Below are 10,910 nucleotides of genomic sequence, written 5' to 3'. Positions count from 1 at the left end.
TGATTAATGTGTGCATGATATGACCCTGAGATCTACATGTGTTTTGATATATGCCATGCCATCTTTTCAGAGGTGCTGACCATGTATTTTTGTGATATGTGTGGTGACTAGCACAACCTTGCAAAGTAGTGCATTCGTTAATACTGATTTCAGGGACTTAGAATTTCTCTAAGTCCTTCATCTGTTTTTATCAATATGCCATATGTTCATGTTGTTTCCTAGTGATCCGTGCCTCGTTTGAGGATGATCAGTAAGGATGATTTGTTAATCTTGTGGTGCTCTATCCATCCATGTCTTTGTTTGCAATTATGGAGCAACCTAGCTTGAGTCAATCGAGCTCTACTTTTGCTATTTCATAATTCCTGGCAGATTGTCTACTTGTTAGCGATTTTTCCGAGGATGTTGTGGTTGATCCGTGCATGCTATGTTGTTGTTCTTGCCATGTCTAGCTTATATAATATGTATTATTGATGGGTGTATGCTTAGTATGTCATGCCTTGCTCTGTAGTGAGTGCATCGAGCTCGTAAACATGCCTACTCGTTAACAGATTTGCATGCTCCAGTTTTTCACTAAGTCCGTAACCTGATTATGTTTTTGCCATGTTCACATGCTTGCAATTGTATTTTCTGATCCCTTTTGGCTCAAGGTAACTAAGGGACTTTTGTTAAGTGCTTTGAGTAGCTTCATGACATGCATTGCTTTGCCATGTTAAGTTCATGTAGCATATAGTTTTCATGTCGGACGGCCCCTCCTCGCTCCGCCTTCCTCCTCCGTCCTACTCTCTTCTCCCTCCTCGATTCGCCCCTCCTTCTCCCTCCTGCCTACTACATTTTTATTTACTAGGCTAGTTCATATGCACCATTTTGATTTAGTTGATATGATTTAGTTGATTTAGTAGGCTAGTTGATTTAGTTGATTTAGAACATTTTGATTTAGTTGATTTAGTAGGGTAGTTGATTTAGTTGATTTAGAACATTTTGATTTAGTTGATTTAGTAGGCTAGTTGATTTAGAACATTTTGATTTAGTTGATTTAGTAGGCTAGTTCATTTAGTTGATTTAGAACATTTTGATTTAGTTGATTTAGTAGGCTAGTTCATTTAGTTGATTTAGTATGCACCATTTTCATTTGGTTGATTTAGAACATTTTCATTTAGTTGATTTAGAACATTTTCATTTAGTTGATTTAGTTACTTTTTGGCAAAATGTAGGTGGTACCTTGTCATCTAATATGTTACTAGATCTTAGGATTATAATTGTCCATCAAATTGCTTCTCGCGGAAGAACCAAAAATATCTCATGCTACTATTTTTCTTTCCTGTGAAGTGGATCGTTAATCCTTTGCTCATATTGCTTTAGGAAAAATGGTGCCACCACCACTATGTCGACTGTGCAAGTCAAGGTGTGCCAGCAGCCTTGCAACTGGCAAGCTGTTCGGCATCTACTTCCAGCCGGGTTTTCGTCATGCGGCGGTAAGAAATTAGATGAAATGTAATAACTATTTTATTTTTAGTGTTGGCATTACTGCATTGTGTCATTTTTCTTATTTTACACAGATCGTCCCATGCAATGTGAGGTTGAAAGTCAACAAGCTGACAGGAGACACTGTGACATTTGAGGCTCCTGGGGGGCCGTACACTATGGAGGTCGAGAAAGGACACAATATGTCGTAGATTGGAGGAGATGGATGGGCCCGTTTCGTCGCTCGCATGCGTCTTACTGGTGGTGAGTTGATCAGCTTCTCCTTCAAAGCAGAAAGACCCAAGCTGGCTGTCATTATCTCAACCTGGTGGAAGATGATGAAGATGACGAAGATGATGAAGATGATGAAGATAATGAGGACCCACTCGATGAAGATGATGAGGACCCACTTCATGAAGCCATCGTAGCTCAAATAACAAGGCTGAGCAAGGAGGAGGTGTCCAACCTGTGGGACATAATTCCGCCAGGTGCTGACTTTGTCGGGGTGCCATTCGTGACCCGCCTGACAAATACCATGGTTCATCAACATGATATGGTATGTTATACTTACAAATGATATGGTATGTTGTGTGGAATCTAGTCGATGATATGTTTTAGTGTAGAGTTCGATCACATGCTTATTAGTGTAGAATCTAAGGAAACTATTAATAGTGTAGATAATCCATATGTACTTATTTGCGAGGCTATTTATTAATTGAAATGTTTTTCTTATTCAGAAATTGGCAAAGAGCATATATGTGAGTTATGGTATCGAGCCTGATGAAGAAGGCTCAGCTGGACTACACCTTACTGCAAGGGGCTCCGTCACAACCTGTACTTACCACGTGGACACGGACGGTCGCACACACTTAAACTCGGTTGGGTGGAAGAAATTCCTCGATGGCAAGAATCTTCGTGTTGGACAGGCCATCCTAATTACTATCAAGAACACCAACCGCCCAGTCTTGAGGATGATGATTGTCTTCGATATCATCTAGAACTACATATGTGTGTGTGGCTATATCATCTAGAACTACATATGTGTGTGTGGCTATATCATCTAGAACTACATATGATGATCGTCGTCGATATCATCTAGAACTACATATGATGATCGCCGTTGATATGACCTTGTACTGCTTGAGGATGCATGTTGACTATGCATGAAATTGTTATCTAGTACTCCCTTCGTTCCAAATTATTCGCCATGGTTTGAAATAAAACCACGACGAGTAATTTGGAACGAAGGGAGTACTACCCAGTAATGGTTTATGAATTTGATATCTACTAGCAGTACCTAGTATCTAGTATATGAAAGGGAAACTGAAAGGGAAAGGGGTATGGGGAAAAATGATGAAAGATATAGCATTAGCGAGGGACTACGAAATCGCTACAGCTAAGTAATAGTAGCGCGTTCATAAAAAGTGCTACTGATATCGTCAATAGTAGTAGCGCGGGTAAGGACCGCGCTACTACTATAAGTTAGTTGTAGTGCCTTATTAGTAGCGCGGCCACCCGCGCTGCTGCTAGCCTCAACACCCGCGCTACTACTAGGGTTTTCCCTAGTAGTGGTAATTCCTCTAATAATTATGGTAATTCCTATGGTAATCGTTCTTCTTATAATAATAATAATAATGATGATAATAATAATAGAAACACCTCTGATCTTGAGAATAATATTAAAGAGTTCATCAATACTCAAAAAGTTTTCAATGCTACAATGGAAGAAAAGTTGAATGAAATTCATGATTTGTCTAGAAGTGTTGATAGAATTTCTCATGATGTAGCAAATCTCAAGACGAAAATTTTTGTTCCTAAAGTTGAGGAATCACTTAAAGCTCTTTATGTTTCTATGGACGAAAGTAAGAAAAGAACCGCTATGCATAGAACTAGAAGAGAATTTTTTAGAAAAAATGTTTTCTGGTGATTACTTTCATAAAAGTGATGAAGATCTTAAAATGATTGGTGTTTCTTCTATTGATTCCTTGTTTAGTAAAATTAAGATTGATAATAAAGGGACTGAAGAAGGGTCAACTTTAGCTAGCAGGCGTCTTGATAATTCGCGGGGTGAAAATCTTGTTGAGAAAATTGATAAAAGTGGGTTTGAAGAGGTCAAAACTTTAACTAGTGGTGAGCCCAGTATTTTGGATTACAAATACTTTAATTATGATAATTGCTCTTTGAATGATTGTATTTCTTTGTTGCAATCTTATTAACAAAATAAAGCTTTTACTAAACATATTATTGATGCTATGATGAATGCTTTGGAAGAAAAGTTGGAATTAGAAGTTTCAATTCCTAGAAAGTTGCATGATGAATGGGAACCTACTATCAAAGTCAAGATTAAAAATTATGAGTGTTTTGCCTTGTGTGACTTGGGTGCTAGTGTTTCTACAATTCCAAAATCTCTATGTTATGTGCTTGGTCTTACCGATATTGAAGAATGTTCTTTAAATTTGCACTTGGCGGATTCTACTATTAAAAATCCTATGGGAAGAATTAATGTCGTTATTGTTATTGCAAATAGGAATTACGTGCCCATAGTTTTTATTGCTCTTGATATTGATTGCAATCCATATTGTCCAATTATTCTTGGTAGACCGGTTTTACATACTATTGGTACCGTGATTGATATGAAAGAAGGCAATATTAAATTTCAATTTCCACTAATTAAGGGTATGGAACACTTCCATAGAACAAGAATTAGGCAACCATATGAATCAATCATGAGGGCATCTTATGGATCTGGAAACAAAGATGACAACACTTAGATCATTGCTTTATGCCTAGCTAGGAGCGTAAAACGATAGCGCTTGTTGGGAGGCAACCCAATGAATAAAATTTATTTTTGTCTTTTGCTTTCTATTCCTGAGTGTTTTCACAATTATGCTACTGTTATGGTTGTGTTTTTTATGTTTTAATTAGTGTTTTTTCCAAGCAAAGCCTTTAGGGTCATGTTGGGTGATAGTTGATTTGATCTTGCTGAAAAACAGAAACTTTTGCGCTCACGAAAATAATTTTCATTTTTAACAGAAGTGTGATAAAATACCAATTCGTTTTGCAGAAGATTAATATACAAATTTCCCAGGCTTTCCTATTGTTTCGCAATTTTTAGAGTTTCGGAAGTATTCGAAATATCCAGATTGCTTCAGACTATTCTGTTTTTGACAGATTCTGTTTTCTTTGCGTTGTGTGCTTGTTTTGATGATTCAATGGTTTTCTTTGAAGATTTTTTGCCATAGAAAAGTTGGAATACAATAGATATAATGCAAAAATAAAATATGAATGGGTTTGCAACAGTACTTATAGTAGTGATTTGCTTTCTTATACTAACGGATCTCACGAAGGTTTTGTTGAGTTTTGTGTGATTGAAGTTTTCAAGTTTTGGGTGATATTATGATGGATGAAGGAATAAGGAGTAAGAAGAGCCTAAGCTTGGGGATGCCCACGGCATCCCAAGCTATTATACAAATAGAAGCAAGCAACTAAGCTTGGGGATGCCCGAGTGGCATCCCCTCTTTCTTCTAACGATCATCGGTATTTTACTCGAAGCTATATTTTTATTCGTCACATACTATGAGTTTTGCTTGGAGCGTCTTGTATGATATGAGTCTTTGCTTGTTTTGCTTTTTATTTTGAGTCATGAAACCTTGCTGGACACACCTATTTGAGAGAGCCAAATTATGCTTGAGTTTTTCCCTCAAGGGTACAAAGATGGGGTTTTCATCATATTGCTTGAGTTTATCCCTCTACATCATGTCATCTTACTTAAGGAGTTACTCCATTATTTTGAACTTAATACTCTAGATGCATGCTGGATAGCAGTCGATGTGTGGAGTAATAGTAGTAGATGCAGGCAGGAGTTGTTCTACTTGACACAAGCGTGATGCTTATATTCATAATCATTGCCTTGGATAACGTCATAACTTTGTGCTTTTGTATCAATTGCTCGATAGTAATTTATTCACCCACCGTATTATTTTCTTTCAAGAGAGAAGCCTCTGGTGAAACCTATGTGTGACAGCCTAGTTTTTGCCCTCTTTCTTTCTGGGTTTTCTTGCCATTTGAATTTGAATTTTGAATCAGTTCATTTGGGCTTGATCACTTGGGCATGTCCTTGATTTTCACCCAAGTGACCCATCCCTCTCAAAATCATCATTTCCTCTCTGATAAATCCCCAAATGGCCTTTGGAATATTCAATTTCCTCTCTGAAAATCATTTCAACAACATTTAATCCATAGCAACCCCCAATTTTCTTTCCCACAAAACTCTGAGAAAATTCCCAAATATTCTGTGAACCTTGACACACCTCCCTATGCAAACATATTTCATACTTATTTGGAATAATTTTCTACAAAAAATCATTTCTGTCCTGGCCTCAAAATGCAGTTTCTACAACAAGTATATTATTCCTTGATCCAATGAGGCTGATTTTTCTTGAGATTCATCACCTTCCTAAGAAAACCTTAACCCCAGGAGATTAACCCTGAACACCTTCTAGAACCTCTCCAAAAAGAATGCCAAAGTTTTTGACCAGAAACTTGCTGCTTAGCTCATGTTAAATCTGGTTGGCCTAGCACTATGCCATCTCCTCACTTAGACCAAACACTGCATGGACAACACGTTGGACATGGTTTGGCATCACCTGGGCGTCATTTTGACTAAGCTAGCGTGGTAACCGTGTGAGCACACGGGCCCTGGCACATGTTTGACGCGCTCTGCGCTGCACCCGTGCTTCTGTTCAACGCATGCTAGACTCAGTGCTCGCAGCCGACTGCCGCACGGTGCCACCAGCTTCATCTCTTCATGCTTGACCTCTCCCTGGCGCTCGCCAATGCCGGAGCCACCGCAGCAAGCATGGGCACGACGCGGCCAATGACACAATGTGCCCCATGCCACTATCTTCCTCCGTGTCTGCGTTCCTGTGCTCATCCGCAAGCTGCATAGTGTCCGCGTGATCGCTGAGCCCTATCCACCCCTCCCTGGCACTCCTCGTAACCATGTGGCGCCTTCCAGAGAGCTCCGGCGGAGCCGAGAACCCCCACCCCCTCCCCCTATAAATACCAAGCATGTGACGTCCGAATAATCAACCTACAGTAATTCCCTGCTAATGATGCCACGTCACTTAGATTACTATTATTAATCCGCGTTAGTTCGAAACCGATTCAAATTCAAATTCAAAATCAAGCAAACAATAAAACTTTTCAAATATTAAAACTAAAATGTTCGGAGTGAACCAAATATTGCATAGGAAATTATGGTGGAGAAATCACACTTTTATAAAATGTTTAAATACTCCAAAATGGATAAAACAGTAGCAAAAATGATTATTTAAATGCTCTTAAAATAATAAACAATTACAAACTGTTCTATCTTAGGTGCCAAGATAATTGTGGTAATGACATAATTGATGATACTATGTTAGGTATGATTTTTGTGTTTTATATAAACAAAAAAATTAATAAAGCATTTAAAGGAAAGAAATAAATAAAAAGAAAAGACTAAACAAAATTAAAACAAAGTAAAACAGCCCTCCACGCTACGCCAACCGGCCCAGCTAGCCAACCGGTCAGCCCAGCCCAACACCCCCGCTACTAACCCTAGCTCCTCCTGTCCCGATCCCCATCTCTCCCTCATTCCCCCTGCGCGCCGTCACCCATTATACACGCATGCGCTGACAAACGGGGAGGGGCACCCCTGTTCGATCCCCTCCTCACGCAAGCCCGCGGCCGATGCAAGCCGCCGCTCCGCTAAGGCCGCCGCCAGCCGGCGCCGGCGCCGCCTCTCCCGGACTCCCCCTCGCCCATCCTCCCCCTCGTGCAACGCCTGCCTGAAGCCGCGGCCTCGCCTCGTCGTCGATCCGACGCCATCGTCCGTCGTCACCGCCACCTCATCGCCGTCCCCGTCCTCCTCCCCAACGGCTACAACGAGCCTCGCCGCCCCCTGTTCTCCTGCAACGAAAGTGAGCGCACCCCCCTTCCTCGCTATCTCCCATGCATGCTCGCGCCCGCCGCCATCCGCGTCGCGCTCCGGCCATGCCCCCCTGAGCCCCGCCCATGGCGCCCGCGCCTTGGTCGCGTCCGCGCCCCCTGCCCTTCTCTGCTTGTGGTCGATGCCTCCTCTACGTCCTAGCCCGCCGTGGTGGCGCTCGGCCGCCACCAGCCCCGCACCCTGAACGCCTCGCTCCCTGCGGCCGCTGCCGCTGCAGCGCCGCGCTCAGCGCGCCGGCCGCCCCTTTCCCTCTGCTCCGCTCGACCCCTGGCCTCCCGCATCCCTTCTTGCTCTGGCTTGCCCTTGCTCCACCATGTCATCGCCTCCAGCGCCCCGACCGCGCGCATCGAGCGCTCCGGCATCCGACGCCCAACGCCCGAACCCCAGTGCCCGTTCGCTCGTAACCGCACGCCCACTGGCCCCTATGCTACAGACCATGGGGCCCCACGCCCACTGTTAAAAAGAATAAACAAAAAATAAATAAATGAAAAGATACAGTAATTAAAAGAATTAGTTAATTAATTAACTAAATGAATTAATTAATCTAATTAATCATGTTAACTACCTAATTAGTCTAACTAAAACTGTTAGTAAACTAGGCAGTCAATGACATGGGGGCCCCACCCTTTGTTGACCAGTCAAACTTTGACTGGTCAACTCGATCCCCTGACCCACATGTCAGCCTCTGTGTACATTCTGTGTACACAGGGCTGGGTACCCATAGCATTTTGCCTATTAATTTTGAATTAATAATAATTTCAGAAAATGAATAAAACTTTGAAAAATCATATAAAATAAATCGTAACTTAGATGAAAAAACTTTTTACATGGAAGTTGCTCAAAACGACTAGACGAATCCATATATGTAGCCCGTTCGTCTGCCACGCATCCCTAGCATAGCAAACACGCAACTTTCTCCCTCCGGTTCATTTGTCCGAAAATGCGAAACACCGGGGATACTTTCCCGGATGTTTCCCCCTTCACCGGTATCACCTCCTACTGCGTTAGGGCACTCCTAGCACCGTTACTTGTCATGTCATGCATCGATATGCATCTATTTGCATTATATTCATCGTTTCTTCCCCCTCTTCTCTCCGGTAGACTACGAGATTGTCGTCGTTGCTGCCTCGATCGACTTCGTTGTTGATGACCCCTTCTTGCCAGAGCAACCAGGCAAGCCCCCCTTGATCACCAGATATCGCATATTCTTCTCTCTACTGCTTGCATTAGAGTAGTGTAGCATGTTACTGCTTTCCGTTAATCCTATTCTGATGCATAGCCTGTCCTTCCTACTACCTGCAATCCTAAATGCTTAGTATAGGATGCTAGTATTCCATCAGTGTCCCTACATTCTTGTCCGTCTGCCATGCTATACTATCGGGTCGTGATCACTTAGGAGGTGATCACGGGTATATACTTATATACATAATATGTCATACATGTGGTGACTAAAGTCGGGTCGGCTCGTAGAGTACCCGCAAGTGATTCCAATGTGGGGGTTGAACGGGCAGGTGGTTCCATCCAGGTAGTGGTGGGCCTGGGTTCCCGACGGCCCCCGACTGTTATTTTATGGCGGAGCAACAGGGCAGGTGGAGACCACCTAGGTGAGAGGTGGGCCTGGCCCTGGTCGGCGTTCACGGATACTTCAATTAACACGCTTAATGAGATCTTGGTATTTGATCTGAGTCTGGCCACTGGCCTATACGGACTAACCAACTACACGGGAACAGTTATTGGCACTCGACGTCGTGGTATCATACGAAGCCTTCTTGACATCAGCGACTGAGCGGCGCATGCTGGATTGGACTAGAACCCCTGCTCTTGTATTAGGGATGCTAGGTCTGCTTATCGGCCGCGTTCACAACATGCAGGTGTGCAACGGGCGATGGGCCCAGACCCCTGCGCCATAGGATTTAGACCGGCGTGCTGACCTCTCTGTTGTGCCTAGCTAGGGCTGCGACGTGTTGATCTTCCGAGGCCGGGCATGACCCAGGAAAGTGTGTCCGGCCAAAGGGGATCGAGCGTGTTGGGAAATGTGGTGCACCCCTGCAGGGAAGTTTATCTATTCGAATAGCCGTGTCCCTCGGTAAAAGGACGACCCAGAGTTGTGCCTTGACCTTATGACAACTAGAACCGAATACTTAATAAAACACACCCTTTCAAGTGCCAGATACAACTCGGTGAACATTCTCTAACAAGGCGACGAGGAAAGGATCGCCCGGTAGGAATATGCTATGCGATGATACTTGGTTAACTTACCATCTACTCTCTTCTTCTACTTCAAGATGGAGGCTGCCAAAAGCGTTGTCTTCGATAGGACTAGCTATCCCCCTCTCATTCTGGCATTCTGCAATTCAGTCCACAGTTACTACCCATTTCATTGATACCAATGTAATGCTTATGTAGTGTAGATCCTTGCTTGCAAGTACTTTGGGTGAGTACTCATGGTTGCTTTTCTCCCTCTTTTCCCCTTTCCATTCTACCTGGTTGTCGCAACCAGATGCTGGAGCCCAAGAGCTTGACGCCACCATCGATGACGACTCCTACTACACTGGAGGTGCCTACTACTACGTGTAGGCCACTGACGATGACCAGGAGTAGTTTAAGAGGATCCTAGGCAGGAGGCCTGCGCCTCTTTCGATCTGTATCCCAGTTTGTGCTGGCCTTCTTAAGGCAACTTGTTTAACTTATGTCTGTACTCAGATATTGTTGCTTTCGCGGACTCGTCTATGATCGAGCTCTTGTATTTGAGCCCTCGAGGCCCCTAGCTTGTAATATGATGCTTCTATGACATATTTTATTTTTAGAGTTGTGTTGTGATATCTTCCCATGAGTCCCTGATCTTGATCATACATGTTTGCATGCATGATTAGTGTACGGTCAAATCGGGGGCGTCACAAGTTAGTATCAGAGCCGACTTCCTGTAGAAATCCCCCTTTCCAACTCCTTCGCCGAAGTTGAGTTTAGTCATTGCAAAACTTTACTAACATGGCTGTGTGTCTTACGGGCCCACATTGCCATTTGGTGGTATTAAGATCTTTTATTCCTCGACCTATACTCTGGGATTCTAATCTCTCTTCTATTCTGGTTAAATGATTTTACTAATTATAACTCTAGGTTCTCCTTACTACTTTCTCCCAGAGAGCCCCTCACTCTAGATGATTGCTTGGTGCACCAGAAGATTCCGAATATACTCATCGATGTTCTCTCGAGACTTTCTAACCATCGCTTTTGCTATTATTGACCATCGATAAATCCTTAAGGATAACTACTTACACTTGTCATTCATACCTTCATACCCACTTGCCCTTGCTATTACTTGACACCCTGAAAAATTCTCCGTTATTCTGAGAATTCTTTGTGTCTACTGCTTTGCAGTTCTTTGCCACATTTATACCCTCTACGGATAATTCCTCACACACACCGAGTATCCGTTCTACCCTTGTTGTTCCTATGA

The 10,910-nt window shown here is 42.9% G+C and overlaps 1 long non-coding RNA gene across 1 annotated transcript; it reads left to right on the top strand.

Moving 5' to 3' along the window:
• The first annotated feature begins 7,098 nt into the window (after positions 1-7,098).
• LOC147980346 (uncharacterized) lies at positions 7,099-10,275 on the top strand. Its single transcript, XR_015599789.1, has 2 exons — positions 7,099-7,424; positions 9,954-10,275. It is a non-coding gene; the product is annotated as an uncharacterized LOC147980346 (long non-coding RNA).
• Positions 10,276-10,910: the final 635 nt, after the last annotated feature.

This window comes from Triticum urartu, chromosome 3A (genome assembly GCF_056163025.1).
Source record: "Triticum urartu cultivar PI428250 chromosome 3A, HENAU_Tu73, whole genome shotgun sequence".
NCBI classification, from domain to species: Eukaryota; Viridiplantae; Streptophyta; class Magnoliopsida; order Poales; family Poaceae; genus Triticum; species Triticum urartu.
Note: the sequence above shows the minus strand (reverse complement) of the source record. Positions and strands in the feature narration are given on the sequence as shown.